Here is a 14,567-nt window from a genome sequence, read left to right as displayed (position 1 = left end):
GTTTAAGTAAATTAAATTATATATTTTAAAATACATTAATTTATTCAAAAAATTACTAATATTTAAAATTAAATTTAATGTAATTTAATTCAAATTAATAAGTTTACATGAATAAAATTATATGATTGTAAAATTTAGTTTAAATTAAATTAATAAAATATTTAAATTAATCTCAATTTAATTTAATTTGATTTAATATAGTTTAATAACATAATTTTGTTTAGTACTTTAATTAAATTCAATGTAATTTTATGTGATTTAATTTTATTTAATTTATTTAATTAAATTTAAATTGTATTTATTGTAGAGCAAAATTAGAAAATTTTATGTTTTTTTTATATGTTAGAAAATTAATTAAATTTACTTCAATTTATTTCATTCAAATTAATACGCTTAATTTAAATTTAAATTTTATTTATTATAGAACAAAGTTAGATATAGATTATATGTTTGAAAATTACTTTAATTGAATTTATTTTAATTTATTTCATTCAAATTAGACTAAGTTAGGTGGCAGCCCGATGTATCAGGCTCACTTTAACTATTCAGTCCATTGTGATACCACCTTGGTGAACTTCTCTCTTATCACTGAGTGCTGCCCTATTCCATGTTAAACTCAATGTCAAGGGGCCACATTTTTATAGCCGAGTCCGAACGGCGTTCCACATTGCTGTGAAACCACTTAGAGAAGCTTTGAAACCCTCAGAAATGTCAAGAGCATTACTGAGGGGGGATAATCCACCTCCGAAAAATTTTCTTGGTGTTCGGTCGAAGCAGGAATCGAACCCAAGACCTTGTGTTCGGGCGTGCTAACCATTGGCCCACGGTGGCTCCCTTCATTCAAATTAATACCCTTGAGTTGAGTTAATCAAACCAAATTAAAATAAATTAATAATAATTTTAATTTAATTTGAGTTAATTTTTTTAATTAATTTTGATTTAATGTAATCTTATTTAATTTGATTTTATTATATTAAATTGTATCGTTGATAAACCGTATATTTATCAATTTATTTTCAAATAAATTGAATTACATTTCAACTATTTTTATTATTCTATATAATTATTTATTTTCTTTTTTGTTAAATTAAAACATATGAGTTTTAATGAGATAAATTAAATTATTTTAAATTGAATTTATTTACTTAATTTAATGTTTAATGTTTAGTTTAATTTGATTTACAATTACCTAATTTAGGTACTTAATTTTTATTTTACATTATTATCTTTGTTTTTCACATAATTTTTTATCAGTGTAGATATCTAAAAATAATCTAAGAATAGATAAAAAATGTTTCACTGTCTACGTTTGAAAATGCATTCTGAAAAATCAAGTCAAGGTCTATAGGCCATTTAAGGTTAAAATTGGCTAGCAACTATTTTTTATAGCTGCACGATTTTAATGTGGCTGGGAGTTGTAAAACAATTTTTTTTTATTTTTCTATTTGATTTTCGTATTTTTTTCATAATCAGAAAATGGTTATATTCGTAATGCGAATTAAAAAGTCTAATTTAGATGATTGTATTTTCTAAATGCGTTCAACACAATGAAAAAACAAAACGCTGTTTTTTTTTTTTTTCGAATAACCTGAGCAAAAACAAACCAATTACGATTTTCCATAAAGGCTTAGGCCATAGTATAAATGCATATAAAAAATCTCATGCGAAAACCTGTTGTTGGCCATGTATTAGATTCTATTGGGCCATTTGTACTAAAATCTTATGTTGTTGAGATAAAATGGCCCCCACCAATTTGGTATTATGAGAAAAGTAATTGCAACAGCTTGATTTAATTGACCATTAATTGTAGGCAATGTTTAAACTGTAATGCCTTTGGTTTGCTATTTATAAAAGAGGCTATTAGCCTTAAATTATATGGGTATGTGAGTTATTACAAAAAATTCTTTAAAAAAATTGTCAGAAATTTTTATGAAATAATTTGCCACAAATTGCATATTTAAAGAGAATGGTAACAAAATTGCAATATGAAAAACAAGTTTAACCAAAAGTGGATAAGTACATTATGTACATAGAAAAATAATATTTTTCTGAGATGAATTTTAGATAAACAAATTTATAGGATTTATTTTATTTAAGTTAATTTTTCATATTAGGCTGATTTCAAAAGAAGCGATTTATTTTTAAAGTTTTTTTTTTTATTATTCGAGCTGGGGGAACGCGATTATTTCAGCCACTGAACAGAAAATGCCAGATGCTTTCATTGGAAAAGTATACAATGTATTGCTAATTAATTAATAAATTTAATCTATATTATTTTACTTTATTTTTTAGTTTTATTTTATATTTTATTATATCTTATTTTATTTAAACTTATTTAATTTAATTTAAAAAATTTTTTAATAAATTAATTAGAAAATTTAAATGACTACACCATACAAAAAAATTAATCGAGGCTGATCAATAGATGTTCTTTTGTCAGATTAGGGAATTAATCCCATGACCTATGAGTATGACAGCAACGGTCTAACGATGACACTCTATTTATTTTGGAACAAGTTTTTAATTGATAAATATTTAAATGAATCGCGTCTGAGGCTTAATTAAATTAAATTTATTTTCAGTTTTAATAGGGTTGGAAAAAATGTCTGCACCCTAATTCGGGATTCCTCTTCAAAAGAAGGCAGCATTTTGTGGGCATTAATGGCGCCAGCATCATCAATTGATTTAATTTAATTTGAATTAACATAATTTAGTATAATTTTATTATACTTAATTTAATGATTTATTCATTTCATTATTTTCAATTAAATTATTAAAATTAATTTATTTTAATTTAATATAAATTTATTTTATTTTATTAAATTTAATTTTTTTTATTCAGACTTTATTTATTTCAGATAAAATAATATATAACACAATAATTTGTTAGTACCACGAAACCGTAGAAGGCTTGCCTGCAGGTTTCTTTGTTTTTTTTTTTATTTTAATTGAATTTAATTTAATTTTTTTTTAAATTCAATTTCTTTATTGATCAAAAGTAAATTTAATCAAATTTATTTTAAATTTACTTTAATTGAATTGAATTTAATTGAAGTGCGTTGAATTGAATTGAATCGAATATAATGCAATTTAATTCAATTTAATTCAATTCAATTCAATTCAATTCAATGTAATTTAATTTAATTTAATTTAATTTAATTTAATTTAATTTAATTTAATTTAATTTAATTTAATTTAATTTAATTTAATTTAATTTAATTTAATTTAATTTAATTTAATTTAATTTAATTTAATTTAATTTAATTTAATTTAATTTAATTTAATTTAATTTAATTTAATTTAATTTAATTTAATTTAATTTAATTTAATTTAATTTAATTTAATTTAATTTAATTTAATTTAATTTAATTTAATTTAATTTAATTTAATTTAATTTAATTTAATTTAATTTAATTTAATTTAATTTAATTTAATTTAATTTAATTTAATTTAATTTAATTTAATTTAATTTAATTTAATTTAATTTAATTTAATTTAATTTAACTTAATTTAATTTAATTTAATTTAATTTAATTTAATTTAATTTAATTTAATTTAATTAATTTAATTTAATTTAATTTAATTTAATTTAATTTAATTTAATTTAATTTAATTTAATTTAATTTAATTTAATTTAATTTAATTTAATTTAATTTAATTTAATTTAATTTAATTTAATTTAATTTAATTTAATTTAATTTAATTTAATTTAATTTAATTTAATTTAATTTAATTTAATTTAATTTAATTTAATTTAATTTAATTTAATTTAATTTAATTTAATTTAATTTAATTTAATTTAATTTAATTTAATTTAATTTAATTTAATTTAATTTAATTTAATTTAATTTAATTTAATTTAATTTAATTTAATTTAATTTAATTTAATTTAATTTGATTTAATTTAATTTAATTTAATTTAATTTAAATTTAATGTCCTAATTCGGCATTCCTTCCCAAGAGAAGGCAGCTTCATCTTACAGAGAATTTGTTAGCCCATTGAAGGGCTCATCAATTGATTTAATTTAATTTGATTTAATATAATTTAGTATAAATGTATTATACTTAATTTAATTTAATTATTTATTTAATTAATTATTAATTAATTTAATTTTTATTTTAAATAAAATCTATTTTAATTTAACTAAAATTGTTAGAACAATTGTGTCCACCCCCTTCTTTTCCTTCCCAAGAAAAGGACTCCGAATGTGAAATCCATATTCAGGGCTTTATCATCAATACTTTAATTAAGTCCGTTTTGTAAGATAATGATATAGATCCCCTTGCTTATGGGTATGATAGTGGGGTGCCCAAATAACCGTGTTTGTTAGGTTAGGTTATGTTAGGTGGCAGCCCGATGTATCAGGATCACTTAGACTATTCAGTCCATTGTGATACCACATTGGTGAACTTCCCTCTTATCACTGAGTGCTGCCCGATTCCATGTTAAGCGCAATGACAAGGGACCTCCTTTTTATAGCCGTGTCCGAACGGCGTTCCACATTGCAGTGAAACCACATAGAGAAGTTTTGAAACCCTCAGAAATGTCACCAGCATTTCTGAGGTGGGATAATCCACCGCTGAAAAACTTTTTGGCGTTCGGTCGAAACAGGAATCGAACCCACGATCTTGTGTATCCAAGGCGGGCATGCTTACCATTGCACCACGGTGGATCCCCCGTGTTTGTTGAAAAGACGGTTTTCGGTTTATCCGAAAATCAAAATTTTTTTAAAACCGGTTTTCGGTTTTTTATTTTGCTCAAAACCGGTTAACCTGTTAAACCGATATTATAAAAATTTGTAAAAATGAGTTTTAAATACTCATTTTATTAAAAAAAAGTACATTGTAATAAAATGAACAATTTATAGAACATTGTGTAAATTCTATGCCGTCAGGTGCTCCTTTGGCGCTGAAAATACTCGTAGACTGATTTTAGATATCCGACTATAAGTTGTCTTAAAGAAATTGTCTTTACCAGCAAATAAAAACAAAACAAAAAGATTTTGTGTATGCACAGGTACGGTACAGGGTTAGTCACTGGTGTGTATGGACCAGTCACAGTTCTGGTCCAAACGTATGGAATGGACCGGTCACTTTAACATGGGTTTGTCATTGGCTGGGAAAAATTTACACCTTAAGACACGACTTGGACTCATCCCAAAGGACACGTACTGGAATAACTTCCCAGCAAAAAAAAAAAAAAAAAAACAAAAAAAAACCTCGCCAAAAAAGTAATGAAAATGTTCTTTTTGGATCCGGAAGGGGTGCAAAATTGACGCAGAAGCGAGGAATTTAACATGGGCTTGTCATAGGACGGAAGTCCTCCATTTCTACAGCCGTTGCACTGAATTGGCATCACTTCTTTAGGTATGATCCGAATTCAATGTTTTGGATGTAAATTAAATAATTCTGTGATATTTTGTCAAATAAATAATTTTTATAATTTTTAATGGATTCTAACGCTTGTCGGAAACGTTTGACCTCAAATATTTTCAAAAATTCACAACTTTTTCAGATTGGATTTCGCACTTTTTTAGACAAAATTTAAATGATTTGTACCATTTTATGAATTCTTACTCTGTTTTGAAACATTAAATTACCCATTAAAAGTATGAAAAACAACAAGTTATAAAAAATTGAATTAAAAGAACTTCCTGGGTAGTTAAAATAAAGAACATCATTGGGAGTGCATCTTCTGGTAGTGCTTTTAAAGTTGTGCCTTTGGAAGAACTTGCAAATTTTTTTGCTGGGTTAGTAGGAATACCCCATAGACAACTGCTCATGAAACAAACTTTTAAGACCCTGTTTCCATCCGTATCGCACCAGAAATGAATATGTTGAACAATAAATAACTCTGATAGTTGTATTGTAGTAAAAGTGTGCATTCAATAAATTATATGACAATTAAAAATGTTGCTAAACTGGAGCACTAGTACCAGTCCTGTAATGGATCCATTAGTGGCAATTTGCAATAATTTCCCGTAGGGTAGTCATTTGTTTCTCACCTTCAGAATATATGAAAAATATAAAGAAATTTCGTTGAGATACAGAAAACCGGTTAACCGATGATCAAACCCCGGTTTTCGAGGTTAACCGAAAATGCAATTTTTTTCATTATCCGGTTTCGGTTTGTGTAACTGAATCTGGTTAATCGGTTAAGCGGTGTGGGTTTTGGACACCCTATATGATAGCCATTGTCCAATGGTGAATCTTTATTTTGGAGTAACTTTTTTTTTTTTTTTTGTTTTTTTATTTTTTTTTTATTTGTATATAAACTGGAGAAAATATCATTAGCTAAAGTGTATATTATTTACAGTTTTATGCCCATATTCATAATAATTTACTGACAATTTATCGAAGGAATTTGTATGGTAATAGTAGGTTTAAAGTTTACGTTAACTTTTATGAATATGGGGGTTAGAGTTTATATATGAGAAAATAAAAGTATTTTTTTTTTTATAAATTAAGAATTTCTTGTGACTGATATGATGCTGTGTGTTTGTATGTTGTGTTTGTTTGCTTTAAGAAAAAATTCAAATTCAACAAACTCACCTCACCATCATGCTGACCTCTGAGAGTAGGGGAGTAGTAGTCCAAGGTATTTTGGAGAGATTCTTTTTTTCTACTTGAAGCACACACACAAGGAATAAAAATTCTAAACAACACTCATGCTGCCTGCATTCATCATCATCATCATGAGCACAAAAACTTTAAGGAATTTAGCCAATGTAAGCCATAGAATCATATCCTACTAAACAATAACTAATAAAACCCATATTGCATTCTTTCCATATATATATATATATATTTTTTTTCCGTTAAAAGAATCGAAAATTATTGAACAGATCTTAATTTTAAGGAATACAAATAGAGAAAAAAATCTACTTATTTAAAAAAAAATATTTAAAAAAATATATATTATTTTTTTTTTCTTTTAAGTTTAATTTGTGAACAACACTCAACACGATCAACAACCACATTATACAAACCATAATAAAATGGTAAACTCTATAATTTAAATTATTGCTAATTTATTGTTTCGTTACATTTAAGTAAATATTTCTTATTGGCAAAAAAAAAATTAAACGCGTCTACAAAAAATTCAAAAACAGGGAATTTCAATTTTATATTTGGGGGATGATAGGTTGATTCCTTTCAAACGATCTGTTCAATAGATGCAAAAACTGTCTTGCCTTTAGTCACAAACAAATCCAGCCTTTAAAGAGGTTGGTTAGAAAATATGGGTGTGTTTAGTTAAATGTTTAGCATTGATCTATAAGCCTTAAAAATGCTTGGCTTTTAAATCCTGGTTTAGCTTTTCCATAAGCTTTATTGGCCAATATCCAATGCCATATGAGTTATTCTCTCAAATATTCTCTCCAATATTCTCCATTTTTTTCTTTAAAGCTGTATTGGTAGGTAGCCTTTATTCTCCTTATTGACCTTGCAAGAGTGAGAGTTAGAGTGGGAGAGAAAGAGAGAGCACTTTCATTCCATTCGAGGTATTATGAGAGTTCAGCTCAGCTCAGCTCAGTAGCAGTAGTAGTTGTAGTAGTGGTAGCCATTGATGACCTTTTCCATTTCCTGCACACAGACAAACAAGCGAAAGAGATATAGTAGTTTATTTACACAGACAGAGAATTTGGTTTTTGGTTGTTGTTGATTTTTGCATTGTGACTTTTTTTTGGATTTTGGAATTTTGAAAATTGTTCCTTTTTTGTTTTGGTTGGAAAAGGGGGAAGTTGTTATTTCAAAAAATAGATTTTATGTTTCTACAAAACTTTTCTTTAATCAATTTGCTATTAATTTGTTGTTGCTGTTGTTGTTGTTCTTGTTGTAGATGTAAATCATGTTGTAGTTGATATTGATTGGTTGGTTGGTTGGTGATTCTGGTTGTTGTAGTAGTAGTAGTTTATTGGTAGTTTTTTTGAATTTAGGTTTCTTGGACTTGAGAATTGAATTGATTTGTAGTGGTTGATTGGTTGTTTTTTTTTTTTTTTCTAGCGTTTTATTGGCAGATTGGATTTGCTGTTGGGGGTCTGATCTTATAATTGAATGTTTTGCTTTTTTTTTAGGGGATGGGTTAACGCTTTAATTTGCAAAGTTTTTGAATTTTTTGATTTCGTTATGTTTTCGTTTAAAATTTGTATTTCAAAATTTCATAATTTTTTTTCGTCTCAAACAAAAATTATTTTCAAAAGTGCAAAAAAATATTTTTGACGGGTAACCAAAAAAAAATTTAAGTGGTTGTTTTGGATTTTTTTTTTTATTTTGCTTATACTTATACATATAAAAAAATATATAACGTTTTTGAAAGTTTTTCTTGCTTTAATAGAATATATATATAGAGAGAGATAAATTGGTAGTTGTTGATGTGGTTGGTTGTTGCTGTTGGCTGTTGTATGCTGTTTGGTTTTATTTATTTATTGATTTTTTTTCAACATTATTAAGATTATAAAAATGTTAAGTATTTACAAAAAACTTATATATTTCTAGTCATATTGCCCATGTTAGATTTTATGATCATTAAAAATATGGGATCAAAAAAGAATATCCATAGGTTTGGTATGAGTCGTATTATTTCTATTAGGACTAACATTAAAGTTCATGTATTATGTTGTATGAAAATGTAATTATTAGACGAAATGTGGATTATATATGAAATAAAAACTCGTATATATTTTTTTTGTTAAAAATTATCTATTAGTAAAACATATATTTGGTACAAAAACTACTTGTTAAATAAATAAAAAAATAATAATAAGAATATATAATATTTCTGTTTAGTCTGTTTAGTCTAACCCAAACAAAAACAAGTAAGGAAAGTCTAAAGTGGGGCGGGGCCGACTATATTATACCCTGCACCACTTTGTAGATCTAAATGATATCCGTCAAATTTGCTGGGGGCTATATATAAAGGTTTGGGATAATCCATCGCTGAAAAAGTTTTTGGTGTTCGGTCGAAGCAGGAATCGAACCCACGATCTTGTGTATGCAAGGCGGGCATGCTAACCATTGCACCACGGTGGCTCTAGATTTCTAATTTCGGGAAAATCGGATACGGTTTCTAGAAGCTCGATAGTCAGGCAGCTATTAAGGCCCTGGGCAATACGAACATAAGGTCGAAGGTAGTCAGCCGCTGTCGTAGAGAGCTTAAGGTTCTCACTGAACAGCATAATGTAACTCTGTGCTGGGTACCTGGACATTATGGCATAGAGGGGAATGAAGAGGCAGATATACTGGCTAAGGAAGGCGCAAGTAGTACGGAAAGCGTCATTTCGGACGTTTTTCCTCCGCTCTCTTTGTTTATTTACAGGATCAAGGGCAAATATGAAGGTTTATGGAAGAGACGTTGGGCTTCTTCTGTTGGATGTGAACAAACCAAATTGATGTGGGATGACAATAATACTAGGAACTCTGAGGTCCTGATGTCATTACAGAGGGAGGATGTAAGGTCTATGATAGGCATCATAACGGGACACAACACCTTGGGGAAACATATGGTAAGGATAGGCCTAGCAAGTGATGATATTTGTAGGTGGTGTCTGGACCCCGATGCTACGGAGGACTCTTTTCACTTCCTGTGCCAGTGTCCAGCACTATCTTTCAGAAGAAACAAGATACTCGGCTCTTATTTCTTTCAGACTTTGACCGACTTGCGAGAATGCAGCCTGAGGAATATCCTCGTCTTCATCAAGTCTTCGGGGTGGAGGAGCTAGGCGCTTCCAAGGATACACTATCATACAATGGACTCATTCCGGCCAGAAGATGACGGACACGTGGAGGAGAAGGAAAAAGAAGTTTAGAGGAATCACAATGGACCAACTATGGTCTAAGTGGACACAAACCCGCTAGTTCGGATTGGTGTCAACCTCCATAACCTAACCTAGAAGCCCAAGAAATTAAATCGGGAGATCGGTCTCTATGAGGGCTATACTAAAACATAGACCAATACACACCATATTCAGCAAAACTATGATCCAAAAATATCTCTAAATGTCTATGATGGTGAATCAGGGTTGATTAAGTTGACACTTGTTTTTTTTTTTTTTTTTTTTTTTTTTTTTTTTTTTTTATATACATTTCGACTGACAAAAGCACCGTGGCACGACCGCGAGCCATTTGGTACTTTTTCATCACAATTACTCTATATAGAGTCATTCTGCCCTAAATGTGAACCTTTCTCAGATATCAATCTACTCAATTCTAAAAATTATAAATAGCTGACATTGAAGAAATAAACATGTACCAATAGTTTAGTTTTTATTGCAGGATCACAACATTTTTGAGAGGAATATTGTCTACGAACGAGGACAGTTCGTCCGCAAATGTGCAATATGATTTTTTTCCACCACACGAAGGAACAGAGTATTATAAGACAGTTTATATATTTGAAACGCCCAAAAGTAGACGAAATACACATATATAAACTTTTGACAAAATTTTCTATAGAAATAAAATTTTGACAACATTTCCTATAGAAATAATATTTTGACAACATTTTCTATAGAAATAAAATTTTGACAAAATTTTTTATAGAAATGAAATTTTGACAAAATTTCCTATAGAAATGAAATTTTGACAAAATTTTCTATAGAAATACAATTTTGACAAAATTTTCTATACACACAAAAAAAATTTTTCTGATTCAATCACGCAATTAATTGATCCAATTAGTTTTTAATTGATGTCTTCAATAACAGATATGATAGTATCAATTAAAAAATTAATTGAAGGTCAATTAAAAAGTTAATTGATCCAATTAAAAAAATAATTGATACTATTATTTTTGTGATTGATTTTTGCTTCAATTAAAAAATTTGTTGAATCAATTAAATTTTTAATTGAATATTTTTTAAAACTCAATTAAAATTTTAATTTGAAAATTTTTCGTGAATTTTTTTTTTGTGTAGGAATAAAATTTTGACAAAATTTTTTATAGAAATAGAATTTTGACAAAATTTTCTATAGAAATAAAATTTAGAAAACATATCCTATAGATATAAAATAGTTACAATATTTCCGCAGAAATAAAATTTTTAACGCAGAAAAAAAAATTTTGACAAAATTTTCTATAGAAATAAAATTTTGACAAAATTTTCTATAGAAATAAAATTATGACAAAATTTTCTATAGAAATAAAATTTAGAAAAAATTTTCTATAGAAATAAAATTTTGACAAAATTTTCTATAGAAATGAAATTTAGAAAACACTTCCTATAGAAATAAAATTTTGACAAAATTTCCTATAGAAATTAAATTTTGACAAAATTTTTTATAGAAATGAAATTTTGCCAAAATTTTCTATAGAAATAAAATTTTGACAAAATTTTCTATAGAAATGAAATTTTGACAAAATTTTTTATAGAAATAAAATTTTGACAAAATTTTCTATAGAAATAAAATTTAGAAAACATTTTCTATAGAAATAAAATTGTTACAATATTTCCGCTGAAATAAAATTGTTACAAAATTAACGCAGAAAAAAATGTTGACAAAATTTTTTTATAGAAATAAAATTTAGACAAAATTTTTATAGAAATAAAATTTTGACAAAATTTTCTATAGAAATAAAATTTAGAAAACATTTCCCATAGAAATAAAATTGTTACAATATTTCCGCAAAAATAAAATTTTTACAAAATTAACGCAGAAAAAAAATTTTGACAAAATTTTCTATTGAAATAAAATTTTGACAAGATTTGCTATAGAAAAGTGATTTTGACAAAATTTCCTATAGAAATGAAATTTTGACAACATTTTTTATAGAAATTAATTTTGACAAAATTTCCTATAGAAATGAAATTTGGACAAAATTTTCTATAGAAATAACATTTAGAAAACATTTCCTATAGAAATAAAATTGTTACAATATTTCTGCAGAAATAAAATTTTTACAAAATTAACGCAGAAAAAAAAATTTGACAAAATTTTCTATAGAAATAAAATTTTGACAAAATTTTCTATAGAAATACAATTTCTATAAAATTTTCGCAGAAATAAAATTTGTACAAAATTTTCTGCAGAAATAAAATTTTGAAAAAAATTTTATATAGAAATAAAATTTTGACAACATTTTCTATAGAAATAATATTTTTACAAGATTTTCTATAGAAATACGATTTTGACAAAATTTCCTATAGAAGTGAAATTTTGCCAAAACTTTCTATAAAATTGTGTCAAATTTTTCTATAGAAATAAAATTTTGACAAAATTTTTTATAGAAATAAAATTTTGACAAAATTTTCTATAGAAATAAAATTTAGAAAACATTTTCTATAGAAATAAAATTGTTACAATATTTCCGCAGAAATAAAATTTTCACAAAATTTTCTATAGAAATAAAATTTTGGAAAACATTTTCTATAGAAATAAATGTTTTACAAAATTTCCGCAGAAATAAAATTTTGACAAAATTTTCTATAGAAATAAAATTTAGAAAACATTTTCTATAGAAATAAAATTTATAAAACATTTTCTATAGAAACAAAATTTTGAAAACATTTTCTATAGAAATAAAATTTTGACAAAATTTTCTATAGAAATAAAATTTTGAAAAAATTTTCTATAGAAATACAATTTTTACAAAATTTCCGCAGAAATAAAATTGTTACAAAATTAACGCAGAAAAAAATTTTTTGACAAAATTTCCCCAAAAATAAAATTTTGACAAAATATTCAATAGAAATAAAATTTTGACAAAATTTTCAATAGAAATAAGATTTTGACAAAATATTCAATAGAAATAAAATTTTGACAAAATTTTCAATAGAAATAAGATTTTGACAAAATATTCAATAGAAATAAAATTTTGACAAAATTTTCTATAGAAATAAAATTTTGACAAAATTTTCTATAGAAATAAGATTTTGACAAAATTTTCTATAGAAGTACAATTTTTACAAAATTTTCTGCAGAAATAAAATTTTCACAAAATTTTCTATAAAAATAAAATATTGCAAAATAAGATTTTTTTAGTAAATCTATAAAAAATTTTCAAATCGGAATAGATTTATATATACGTATTATTTTACAATTGTCTTTAAATTAAATTTAAATTTTTGGCTTCGAAGAGCCACATTTGTAATACTTTTTCGTCAACATCATTTATCATCCCTGTGGTGAATAGAAAAATAGTTTATTGTGGTATGCCTGTTATAATTGACTGCGTTACAAAACTTTTTGGACTTATAAACCAGTTTGAAATTGTTTAAATATATAAGTATTATTACAAACAATATTTGCTTTAATAAATTTGATTTCAATTCCATTTGTTACATTAAAACAAGCTAATGTAACTACAGTGGAATCTCTTAAAGTTGGACACTCTGAAACTCGGACCTCTAAAATTTAAATTTTTGTTAGATTTTAGCTATAGTATCTCAATAAAATAAATCTATCTTAAATGGATACCACTCAAATGTGGACATAATCTAGGTGATGCTGGGTATCCATTACTTAGATGTTTCACTGTAAATTAGATTTCAGCATTCGTATCTGTTTTGAATTGAAAATGACTTCAACAAAAGATCACTGAACTTAGATCTCAGTCATTATAGTTGATCTTTGATAATTTGCCCTATTATAAAATATTAGTATAGTATTAGTATTCAATGTTTTGTAAAAATAACTAATGTTTACTGATAGTATAAAATATGTGTTAATTGTTTAAGGCTTTTTTTCTACAACAATTGTAAGCTATTAACAAATTGTTAAAATTTAGTACAAATTTTAGAAATGTTTTTAACTATAAAAATTGTTTTGGTTTATTTTGTTATATTTGTAGTTTTTTTTATTAATAGTAAGTTTATTTTTGTAATCATGATGATAATTTGTAATTGTTGAAGCAGCAGAGTGTTGTTGTTGTTGTTGTTGTTGGGCGTTTATTGGATTGGGGTTGGCTATTTGTATGGGGTGTTCTTGTTGTTCCATCGTGGCTTTAAGTGATTTAATACAAATATTTTTTTTTTTTGATAGAGTTCATTTGTATATTTTTTTGTTACTTTTTCTCATTACTCTATATTGACTATTAAGTGTTGCTTCAAATTATTTCAATAATGATAATTATTTCCACATAATTTATCACAAAAATTCTAGTCATAAACAAGTGAAAAAATATTCCAGAAATAAATAAAACATGCAATGAATACTAAAAACACAAATACTCAAAACATGAAAGCGACATAATTATACGGAAATACACATACATAGTATACATAGAGAATTGAAAATAAACACACACACGCACACATATAGATCTCTTTAACGAAATTACTAGTAAATAATCTAAATGTCAATCAAGTGTACGTTACATATCTACTAATTATACGCATTACTACACATACACTCACGCAAGCTCTTCTCTTTCGTTGAGTACTCGGGTGTGAGAGGGAGAGTGTGTGTGTGAGTTTGTATTTAAGAGGGAATATGATATTCTAGATAAGTGGACGCGTAGAAATTTACTCACGCACCCAATCATACAATTATGGGGGGAGGGGGTGGGTAAATATGTACTTTCGACTAGTACTGAATAATTCATAAAATTTATGAATAACGAATAGTAATTG

At 25.9% G+C, this 14,567-nt stretch overlaps 1 protein-coding gene across 10 annotated transcripts in view; it reads right to left on the bottom strand.

Moving 5' to 3' along the window:
• The window catches only part of sm (heterogeneous nuclear ribonucleoprotein L), a 444,373-nt gene that overhangs the window by 154,993 nt on the left and 274,813 nt on the right, over positions 1-14,567 (bottom strand). Inside the window, exon 1 of one of the 10 annotated variants that reach the window (XM_075312821.1) lies at positions 6,553-6,715. The exons of the other annotated variants lie outside the window; for them this stretch is intronic. The gene's annotated coding sequence lies outside the window, so the exon portion shown is untranslated. Of the gene's footprint in view, positions 1-6,552; positions 6,716-14,567 lie in introns of those variants that run through there. 10 annotated transcript variants of the gene reach the window in all.

Source organism: Haematobia irritans, chromosome 5, assembly GCF_050003625.1.
Source record: "Haematobia irritans isolate KBUSLIRL chromosome 5, ASM5000362v1, whole genome shotgun sequence".
Lineage (NCBI taxonomy): Eukaryota > Metazoa > Arthropoda > Insecta > Diptera > Muscidae > Haematobia > Haematobia irritans.
The sequence above is the reverse complement of the archived record's forward strand: the minus strand, read 5'-3'. Positions and strand labels throughout refer to the sequence as shown.